Raw genomic sequence first — 11296 nt, 5'->3', positions numbered from 1 at the left:
AAGTAATACAGAAACCATTACATGTAGTGAGCAACTAGAAGTAATATCTATTGATCATGCTCTGCTTCCAAGGAAGCCAGGTGGATAACTTCTCATGCTGTAAATCAAACTGGTTATGTTATGTCTTGATAGTGTAAAAATATCAGGGACAGAATGATGAAGGAATGTTTTAGACTGAGGTGAAATCCATACGAAAATGTGCAAAACTGATAAAACATAAAAGTATCTGAGCAGTATTTTGTGTTTTACAACATGTAAGTTACATCGCAATGATAAAGAAGACATAGAAGAATAAATTCTTTTTTTGTTGTCCTATCATAGGTTGTTAGAAGGATGAACTCTTTCCTCATTCTTACACAGGCATCATCGGATGAGAGGAACTGTATTTTTTTTGTTTGCTTCCTTCCATCTGTTCTTCAGTTTGAAATCTGAGCTGCTTGAGACTGAAAGAAACCAAGGGAAATTAGACAAACAGGCTTTGGAAAGAACAATCAATGTAAAATAAATAAACTACAGCCTTGTAACAGGTCTAACTAAATTGAGTTATATAGTGCCAATTTTTAACAGAAAATGATATAAGCAATACCATGTTATTGAAAACTGAAAAATGTTAAGAGTTGCTTCATTTTTTTTCTTTGCTACTACCTTGAATTAATTATTGATCTGGTTTAGCGAAATTAAAGATGAGATTAAAAAGAACCTGTATTAAAAATGGACAGAAGTTCTGAATAGACATGTTCTCCATAAAGCCCTGAAAATTGCCTGTGGGTTTACAAAGTTGTGTTTAATACAATTTCTTTGCTGCCTTAATGCTTTTTGAGCAGAAGTCATTAGAGAAATATAATTCAAAATTACTATGATACAACTTCATAACTATTATAACTCATCAAAAAATCAATGGAACCAGTTATGGTGGTAAAGGCTTGTAATTCCAAGCATTTAGGAGGTTGGATTTAAGTCTAAGGCCAGTCTAGGGTACTGCAGATAGTAAAATCCTGCCCTTTATTACTTTTGAATAAACGGTAATAATGTTGGTGAGAATGTGGAGAAACAGAAATTTTCTACACTATTGGTCAAAAAACAGGTTAGTATTCTCGTTGTAGAAAGAAGTATGCAAGTTTTTAAAGAAATACAAAGTTGAGATATCATATGACCCACCAATCATGTGATTATTTCTCTCTGGGTACTCATAAATACATCTGTAGTGCATTGTTATTCACATTATTCACAAGAGCAGCCAAGATATAAGTCAATGTTCAGTGTTCAACTACAGACTAATAAAGCAACTATGGTACATACACAAATATCTTTTTCTGTTTCATCCTTAAATAACAAGAGACTGCTTCCATAAGCCACAACTTACAATGACCTGAAAGATGTATTCGAAATGAATAAAAATGTTGTGTTCTTATTTTTGTTTTTTTTTTTTAATTGTATTTTATTTTATTTGAGAACATACTGTACAGAGGGGCTACAATTACATCGGCAGGATAATGCATACATTTCTTACCAAGCATTGCAGCCTCCTCCTTTGTTTACCCTTCACTTCCCTTCCCTGCCTCCCCCCTCCCCCCACCCAATTTTACCCCCCTCCCCCCACCCAATTATACCCCCCTCCCCCCCCACACCGACATTGTAAAGCTGGTTTTGACATGACATTTTGTACTTCTCATTGTTGCAACAGGTCCACCTGAATCCTTAAACGACTTGTTTGTCCCCATCTCCTCCACATGTAATACTGACATCAAATATAGTGAAAGCGGGGGTTACACTGTGGGGGAGGGACATACAAAGCAACAAAGAAATAATCTTATAAATGCGTTAGAAACACATACATGAAAGAAACGAAAACATTAAAATACATATTTAAGGGTTCATTTTCCTAACATCACATTATCTGACCTTTTCCGCTTAACTCATACCTATACTAGATATTGCAAATAAGGGAAACCATGGGACCTATGCTTCTTTGGGCCTGGCTTACTTCACTTAATATAATTTTTTCCAAACCTTTCCATTTCCTAACAAATGGGGAAATGTCATTCTTTCTGATGGAGGCATAGAATTCCATTGTGTATATATACCACATTTTCTTGATCCATTCATCTACTGAGGGGCATCTGGGTTGGTTCCATATCTTAGCTATGGTAAATAATGCTGCAATAAACATAGTTGTGCTGGTAGCTTTAGTGTGGTCTTGTTTGTAAACATTTGGGTAAATGCCCAAAACTGGGATTGCTGGATCATAGGGGAGATCTATGTGAAGTCTTTTGAGGAACCTCCATACTGCTTTCCAAAGTGGTTGAACAAGTTTACATTCCCACCAACAATGAAGTAAGGTTCCTTTCTGTCCACATCCCCTCCAGCATCTGTTGTTGTTAGAGTTCTTGATTTTTGCTGTTCTAACTGGAGTGGGGTGATATCTCAATGTTGTTTTGATTTGCATTTCTTTTATGGCTAGGGATGTTGAACATTTCTTCATGTGTCTATTGGCCATCCTTCTTTCTTCTTCAGAGAAGCTTCTCTTTAAGTCTTTCGCCCACTTATTTATTGGGCAGTTGTTTTTTGAGGATTTGTTGTTGGGTGGTTTAATTTTTTGAGTTCCAAGTATATTTTAGATATGAGACCCTTGTCCGTTGTATGGCTAGTAAAGATCTTCTCCCAATCGGTGGGCTTTCTATTGATCTTGCCAGCTATGTCATTTGCCCTGCAGAAGCTCTGCAATCTTATGCAATCCCATTTGTCCAACCTTTCTTTGATTTGTTGTGCTTCCGGGTCTCTATTCAGAAAATTTCGACCTGAGCCAAGGAGACCTAGGGTTTCTCCTATTCCATCCTGTAATGTTTTCAGAGTGTCTGCTTTGAGTTCGAGGTCTTTGATCCATTTGGAGTTGATTCAGGTGCAGGGTGATATATAAGGATCTAGCTTTAGTTTTCTACATGTAGTTAACCAATTTTGCCAGCACCATTTACTGAAGAGGCTGTCTTTCTTCCATTCTATTGTTTTAGCTTCCTTATCGAAGATTAGATGGCTATAGGTCTGTAGGTTCATTTCTGGGTTTTCAATTCTATTCCATTGGTCCTGAGGTCTATTCTTATGCCAATACCAAGCTGTTTTGATTACTATGGCTTTATAGTAGAGTTTGAAATTTGGTATTGATATTCCTCCAGCAGTGTTCTTTCCGTTGAGGAGCGTTTTTGCTATTCGGGGTCTTTTATTGTTCCATATGAATTTTTGGATTGCCTCCTCTATTTCCTTGAAGAATGAGGGTGGAAATTAGATAGGTATCGCGTTGAATTTGTAGATAGCCTTGGGAAGTATTGCCATTTTCACGATGTTAATCTTTCCAATCCAGGAGCATGGGAGGTTTTGCCATTTTTTAAGTTCTGTGTTGATTTCCTTTTTCAAGATTTTAAAGTTTTCATCATAGAGGTCCTTCACTTCTTTGGTTAAGTTAATTCCTAGGTATTTTATTTTTTGTGGGGCTATTACAAATGGAGTTGCTTTCCTAATTTCAGCCACACTTTTCTCATTGTTGGCATATAGAAAAGCCATTGATTTTGGGGGGCTAATTTTATAACCTGCTACTTTGCCAAAGTTTTCAATCATCTTGAGTAATTTGGGAGTGGAGTCTATGGGATTCTTTAAATATAAGATCATGTCATCTGCAAAGAGGGAGAGTTTTATTTCTTCTTTCCCTATTTGGATCCCCTTTATGTGTGCATCTTGTCTTATTGCTGTAGCTAGGCATTCTAATACTAGATTGAAGAGAAGTGGAGAGAGTGGGCATCCTTGTCTTGTTCCTGAGTTAAGAGGAAATGGCTTCAGTTTTTCACCATTGAGTATAATGGTGGCTGTAGGTTTGTCGTATACAGCCTTTATTGTATTGAGGAATGTTCCATGGATTCCTAATTTTTCCAGAACCTTCATCATAAAGGGGTGTTGGATCTTGTCAAATGCTTTTTCTGCATCTATTGAGATAACCATGTGGTTCTTATTCTTGCTCCTGTTGATGTGATGAATAATATTAATTGATTTGCATATATTGAACCAGCTTTGCATCCCTGAGATGAATCCTGTTTGATCATGGTGTATGGTTTTTTGGATGAATTGTTGAAGTCGATTGGCCAAAATTTTGTTGAGAAGTTTTGCATCAATGTTCATCAAAGAAATGGGTCTATAGTTCTCTTTCTTTGATGATTCCCTGCCTGGTTTTGGGATGAGGGTTATGATGGCTTCATAGAATGTGTTCGGTAGTGAGCTTTCTCTTTCAATTTCATTGAAGATTTGGAGGAGTATTGGTGTGAGCTCTGCTTTGAAGGCCTTGTAAAATTCCGCTGTAAAACCATCTGGTCCTGGACTTTTCTTAGCTAGGAGGTCTCTTATTGCTGTTTCTATTTCAATGCTTGATATGGGCCTGTTAAGCTGGTTTAACTCATCTTGGTTTAGTTTTGGCATGTCAATATTTGCTAGGAAAAGGTCCATTTCTGTCAATTCTCAAACTTATTAGCATAAAGTTTTGAGAAGTATTCCCTTATAAGGTTCTGAATCTTGGTTGTTTCCGTGGTGATGTTTCCATTCTCATCTCTGAGTTTATTAATTTGGGTGTGTTCTCTCCTTTTTCTGATAAGGTTTGCTAAGGGTCTGTCAATTTTGTTAAGTTTTTCGAAGAACCAACTCTTTGTTTTGTTGATTCTTTCTATAGTTTTTTTGGATTCTAATTTATTTAATTCTGATTTCATTTTGATTATTTCTTTCCGGCTACTGGATTGGGGTTTATCTTGCTGCTCTTTTTCAAGGAGGTTTAGATGTGTCATTAAATTGCTAGTTTCCGATCTCTCCAATTTGTTGATGTAGGAGCTCAGAGCTATAAACTTGCCTCTGAGTACTGCCTTTGCTATGTCCCAGAGGAGCTGGTAATTTGTGTGTTCATTTTTGTTGAATAGCATGAGCATTTGAATTTCCTTTCTAATCTCTTCCATGACCCACTCATGATTCACAGTGTGTTGTTCAGCCTCCATGTGATACCGGACTTTCTTTGGTGGCTTTTGGTGTTGAGTTCTAATTTTATTCCCTTGTGGTCAGAGAGAATGCAAGGTATAACTTCAATATTTCTGAATTTAGACATGTTTGCTTTGTGGCGTAAAATGTGGTCTATTTTAGAAAACGTTCCATGTGCTGCTGAGAAGAACGTGTATTCTGATGCTGCTGGGTGAAATGTTCGGTAAATATCTGTTAAGTCTAGTTGATCTATGCAGCTGTTTAGATCTGCGGTTTCTCTGTTGAGTTTTTGCCGAGTTGATCTATCTAGTGGAGAGAGTGGTGTGTTAAAATCCCCAACAATTAATGTCTTTGGATCTATATGGGATTTGAGGGAAAGTAGTGTTTCTTTGATAAATTTGGGTGCTCCATTGTTTGGCGAATAGATTTTTAGAATTGTAATATCCTCATGAAGGAGAGATCCTTTAATTAGTATGTAGCGACCTTCTTTATCTCTTCTCACGAATTTTAATTTGAAGTCTATTTTATCTGATATTAGGATTGCAACTCCCGCCTGTTTATGAGGGCCGTTTGCTTTGTAGATTTTGTTCCAGTCTTTAACCTTGAAAATATGTTTGTTTTTACGGGCAAGATGTGACTCCTGCAGGCAGCAGATAGAAGGGTCTTGTTTTTTAATCCAACTAGACAGTCTATGTCGCTTAATTGGAGAGTTGAGTCCGTTAACGTTAAGAGATAGGACTGAGAGGTATTTGGGAGTTCCTGCCATGTTATCCACCTTCTTGGGGGCTGTGAAAACTGGGTTCTTCCTAAGGTTCTTGGATTCTCAGTTTGGGTGCAGTTTCTTGGTCTTTGTTGCGTTCTTGTTGGTTTTCTATGTGTAGGACATCTTTAAGAATCTTTTGCAGGGCTGGTTTGGTGGAGATGTATTGTTTCAATTTTTCTTTGCTATGGAAGGTTTTTATTTGGCCTTCAGTTATGAAGGAGAGTTTAGCTGGGTACAGTATTCTTGGTTGATAGTTGTTTGTTTTTAGGGCATGGCATACGTCATTCCAGGCTCTTCTTGCTTTGATTGTCTCTGCTGAGAATTCTGAGGTGATTCTAATTGGTTTCCCTTTATAGGTGATTAACCTTTTCTCCTTGACAGCTTTAAGGATCTTTTCCTTGGTCTGGGTTGATCCTGTGTGGATTATAATGTGACGGTGGGATGTCCTATTCTGGTTTGGTCTATTTGGGGTTCTAAAAGCTTCTTGTATCTGAATAGGCCTATCTTTTTGTATGTTTGGGAAGTTCTCTGCTAGGATCCTGTTAAACAAATTTCCTAGACCATTAACTTGTGTTTCTAGGTGCTCCTCTACACCCATTATCCTTAGATTGGGCCTTCTGATGGTGTCTTCCAGGTGTTGGATAGACCTATCATATTTCTTGGACTTGTCTTGGATGGTTGTATGTTCTTTCTCTATAATATCTAGGCTGTCTTCAATCCCTGAGATTCGATCTTCTGCATGATCTAACCTGCTGTCAAGACTTTCTACTTTGTTTTTTATCTCTTTTCCTTCTAATTGGTCAGCTTCAATTCTTTGTTGAAGCTCTGTTTTAGGTCTTGTATGAATTTCTTTACTTCCTTAATTTGGTGTTCAGTGTTTGTTCTCAAATCACTTAGTTGATTGGTTATGGTTTCTTTGGACTCCCATTCCTTCTGTTGGGTTCCATTCAGTATTCCCTTTGTGGTCTCCCTGACTTCCTTCAGCTCTTTGTTAATGGCTTCCATGAATGTCTTTAGTGATCTTTGTGTATTCTCTACCTGGTCTCTTAATTCGTGAATTACTCTTTGATTAGTTTCCTCCCTTCTGTGGGATTCCTGCAGTTCTCTTTGAGTGTTCTCTGCCTGCTCACGCCATTCCTCCCTTTCTCTTTGAGTATTCTCAAGTTGTTCACGCAAATCCTGTATCAGTTTTTGAGAAGCTTCCTCACGCTTATGATATTCCTGTATAAACTTCTGGGATACCTCCTCTCTCTCCCTATCACGCTCATACAGAGTCCTTTGTACATTGTCAAACTTCTCATTTATCATGTTTGCTATTAGTGTTTGTAGAGCTATTTGGGAACTCTCCTCTGGATTATTCTTTATCTGTTCTAATCCCTGATTATCAAGGTTGGGAATTGAGATACCCGAATTTGCCATTTTTCTTGTGTTTTTCCGTCTTACTCGGCCCATTTGAGATAAAGATTGCACCCGTTTTGTGCTAGAACACTATCTTAAGGCAACCATCAACCAAAGTTTGCATTTGTACAGTCAATAGTCTACAGATACAATCTAGTTCAACAGATACATCTATTCAACATCAAACGACTATATGTTAAAGGACTTCGGACCGCAGAAAAGAATTTGGAAAACCAGAAATTATTAGGATTAGTGAGAGATGTGGGTAAAAAATAGGAATAGATTGGTGTGGGGTGGCACAGGGAGAGTTAACTATGTCCTAATCACAGTGCAGGAAATGGGTTGGGTAGGATGCAAGTAGAGAGAGAGAGAAAAAGAAGAGACGGAAAGGGGAATAAAGAGAGACCAGAAAAAGAATAGAAACGTAAAAATTAATGTTATTATAGAGGTTATAAGACCGTCTATTTAGAGAGGAATGTGAATATGTTCAGAGAAGGGGAGGGACATAGAGGAGATGTGAAAAGCTTTAAGGGAGAAGAAAAGATCAGAAGTTCAGTAGAGCTAGATAAAAAACAAAAAGATAATTAAGAAAGAAAGAAAAAGAGAAAGAAGACAAGAAAAGAAAGGAAAACTCTCATTCACGTAATTCTGAAATAAAAATTATAAGATGAGAAAAAAAAAGTTACTGGAAAACAATTATTTTTTCAGAAGAGGCAAAAATTAAAGATTAATAAAAGTTTTAGAAGGGAAAAAAATTTATATACATATATATATATATATATATATATATATAAGGTAACAAAAAACAAAAAACAAGCAAAAAAAAGAAAAGAAGAAGAAGAAGAAAAAAAAAAGTCTTTTGATTTTTTTTTTTTTGGGGGGGGAGGAGTGGGAGGAATCCTGTATCTCCCTTTTGTCTGCAACCAGTCTCTTGTTGGAGTCTCTGGTCAGCTTGAGGTCCTGTGGCTTGATTGGTTTCTTAAGTCGGTTTGTTGAAAGAGGCAGAAAAATGCTCTGCTTTACCCAAGATTTTGAGATCCCCCTCCCAGGTTAGTTTTCTGGGAGGGTGGTCTGCTTTGAGAGTCACAAAAGAGGGGGATGTGGTGATGAGGCTAGGTTCTGGGTAGAGTTGAGGGCTTTCAACAAACAGTAGCTTTTCCCTGGGGCTATTTTGTGATAAAGCTCACAGCGCCCAGCCTGGAGTCATTCTCAGGGTTTCTGTTTTTCAATTGATTGTGGTGGCTGCTAGAGGGAGGGGCAGCCTCTGGCTCTGGTTACCCAGTGAGGCTAGGCTGGCGCCTGAGCTGGGTGACTTTTCCCTGGATGGAGCTGAGTCTGGCAGGTCACTTTGGCGTTAAGTTCTTGTGACCTGCTAAATGACTCATTTTATTCCAAGGCCTGAGCTGGAGCTAGCAGCTCCTCCGAGCTTTGTCGGTATCCAAGATGGAGATCACCGGTGCTGGGGGGGGAGGGGTGGCCTTCCCTCCTCTGCTCCCTGAGGAGTGAGGACGTCAGGCTTGTACTCACGCCGAGTCTTGGATCCTGGGGCGTCTCTGGTCTGCAAACAGCAGGATGAAGATGTGCGCTCCTTGTCGGTTCTTGTTGGTATTGAGTAGAATCCATTCGTCCGCTGCGTCTGGCTCCTTCGTCCCCGACTCTCTGTGTCTCAGGTATGACTCCGCGGCGGTGGTCCCCGCCGCGACCCCGCCGCCGGAGCGGCAGCTGATGCATTTCCTTGGCTTCCCCTCTCTTGTCTAACTCTCTGTCCTGTGATGGCACACTTGGTGTGATTCTCTGGCTTAGGACTGTTCACTGGAACTCTAAAACTACTTTCTATGCGAGAGCTTGTTCAGATTCCAGCTTCTCCTCTGCCATCTTCCCAGAACTCCAGATTAAAATTTTTAAATGCTCACAACATCTCTCTCAGCAACCACACTCCAACAGTATCCACAAACCCTGCATGGCAGAGTTTAAACTGTCTTATGGAGCTTTAGTCCATATAATGGTAAGACGTGTAAAAGCCAGACAGGAATCATAATGAGTACTGCCCAAAGCCAAGTTCACTTACTTGGCTTATGAATCCATTATCACTGTAAGAGGTGGGTGGATTAACTGCGCGGGAGCGGTGCCCTCGGCGCCCCCGGGAGACCAGGAGGTGGAGGAGGAGGAGGCCATGTTGTGCGGGCGCGGCGGCGGCGGCCGCTCCTTCCAGGAACTCCGTTCTCCGCCCCCGTCCCGCTCTTCCCCCTCCCCCTCCACGCGCGTTCGGACTTCTTGGGCTAAAGTTCGGCCGCGGCTCCCGATTGCTGAGCGCGGCTCGGCTACGCCCGCCCCGCCGCCGCAGCTCCTCCCCCGTGTTCTTATCTTTGTAAATACACACACATACACACATACACACACACACACACACACACACACACACACACACACACACACACACACCTCAAATATTAAGACAGTTTTTTTTAAGTAAAGCAAAGTGGAACTTCTGGGGCATTTAGTTCACAATATAGAAGATACTATATATACAGTAGGAGATATAGATTTGAAATGTACAACATGAGGATACAGGGGACAACACTCGCCTTACATAGGAATGAAGCTAAGTAAGTAGGAGTTGTTCTTCCTAGTAGGGGTTGCTCTTTTAGTTGTTCTTCTTTCAGTAATTGATAAGATGAATGTAATTCTTTCAATATACCTGCCTGTTTGCAGAAATGATAACAAACAATATTATTATAATGTTGCATGCTCAACATAGAACAAACTGTCAAATTAAAATACATGAGATTATCCTTGATGTAAACTAATTATTACAAATAAGGGAAACCATGGGAACTATGTTTCTTTAAGTCTGGCTTATTTCACTTAATATGATTTTTTCCAAGACCTTCCATTTCCTTACAAATGAGGTGGTATCTTTCTTTCTGATGGAAGCATAGTATGCGTGTGTATGTGTATATGTGAATGTGTGTGTGTCATTTTCTTGATCCATTCATCTACTGAGGGGCTTCAGTGTTGATTCCTTATCTTAGCTATGGTAAATAATACTGTGATAACCATAATTGTGCTGGTAGCTTTAGTGTGGCCTTGTTTGTGATCATCTGGTTAAATGCCCCAAAGTGGGATTACTGGGTCATAGGAGCATTATTGTGTACATCAAGGATAATCTTAGTAGATGAGTAGAATAGCTCAATAGCTATGTACATATGACCCTATAGGGTGATTCTAAGTGAAATGAACTCCAAGGCATGTTCTTTGTTGTTGTTGTTCTTAATGTACTACATGATTTATTTTTATTCTTTGTGTTTTACCCACTTATGGTTTATCCCCTGTAGTCACAGTATTTGATATTGATACCCTGGGTATTGTAAATATGTTGATCTGAACTGGAGAAGGGGAAGGAAAAAAAACAATATAGTGAGACAAAGGACAAAGGGGGAACCTATGCAACAGTGATACAAACAATAGGTTGGAAACGATCTTGGGAGGTGCATTGGGAGGGAAGAGGGAGAAAAATGGGTGAAGGGGTAACAAGTTAGAAAATAAATTAATTCATTACCTTAATTATGTAACTATAACCCGTCTATACATTACCTTGACAATAAAATTTAAATAAAAAATAAAATAAAATATATGAGAGGAGCAATACAGTCGGTGGGACTAGGGGAAATTGTGTACTATACAAAGAAAAGTACAACAGCTGTGGAGAGCAACAATTTGAATTTAACGTAAGAAGTAATAAACTAGCATGCAGATTTTTAGCCTCATTTCAGTCACTAAAAAGGGAAAACAAAATGCATAATTAGCAAACCAGTAGACATAAAATAGAAAACTAAACAATTGAGGTGAAGAGTTGACTTGGATCAAGAATAACAAATGACACAATTAGAAACAAATAACAAGATGGTAAGTTTAAAAAACATTACCCATAATTCTATTAAATGTTGTTTACATCACAATTTGTTAGAACTATATTTCAAGTCACAGTTTAATAGTATATCATTTTAATAATACTTTACTTATTATTGATTACTTCATATTGAATGTTTCATATATAATTTTACTTTCTGCAGATGTAGAAAAGAAAAAGTGAAACTAATTTTAATAAATTAATGTAATAATTCAAAGTGTATC

This window comes from Dipodomys merriami, unplaced genomic scaffold, assembly GCF_024711535.1.
Source record: "Dipodomys merriami isolate MVZ:Mamm:240054 unplaced genomic scaffold, mDipMer1.0.p SCAF_402, whole genome shotgun sequence".
NCBI lineage: Eukaryota > Metazoa > Chordata > Mammalia > Rodentia > Heteromyidae > Dipodomys > Dipodomys merriami.
This window is presented reverse-complemented; position numbering follows the sequence as displayed.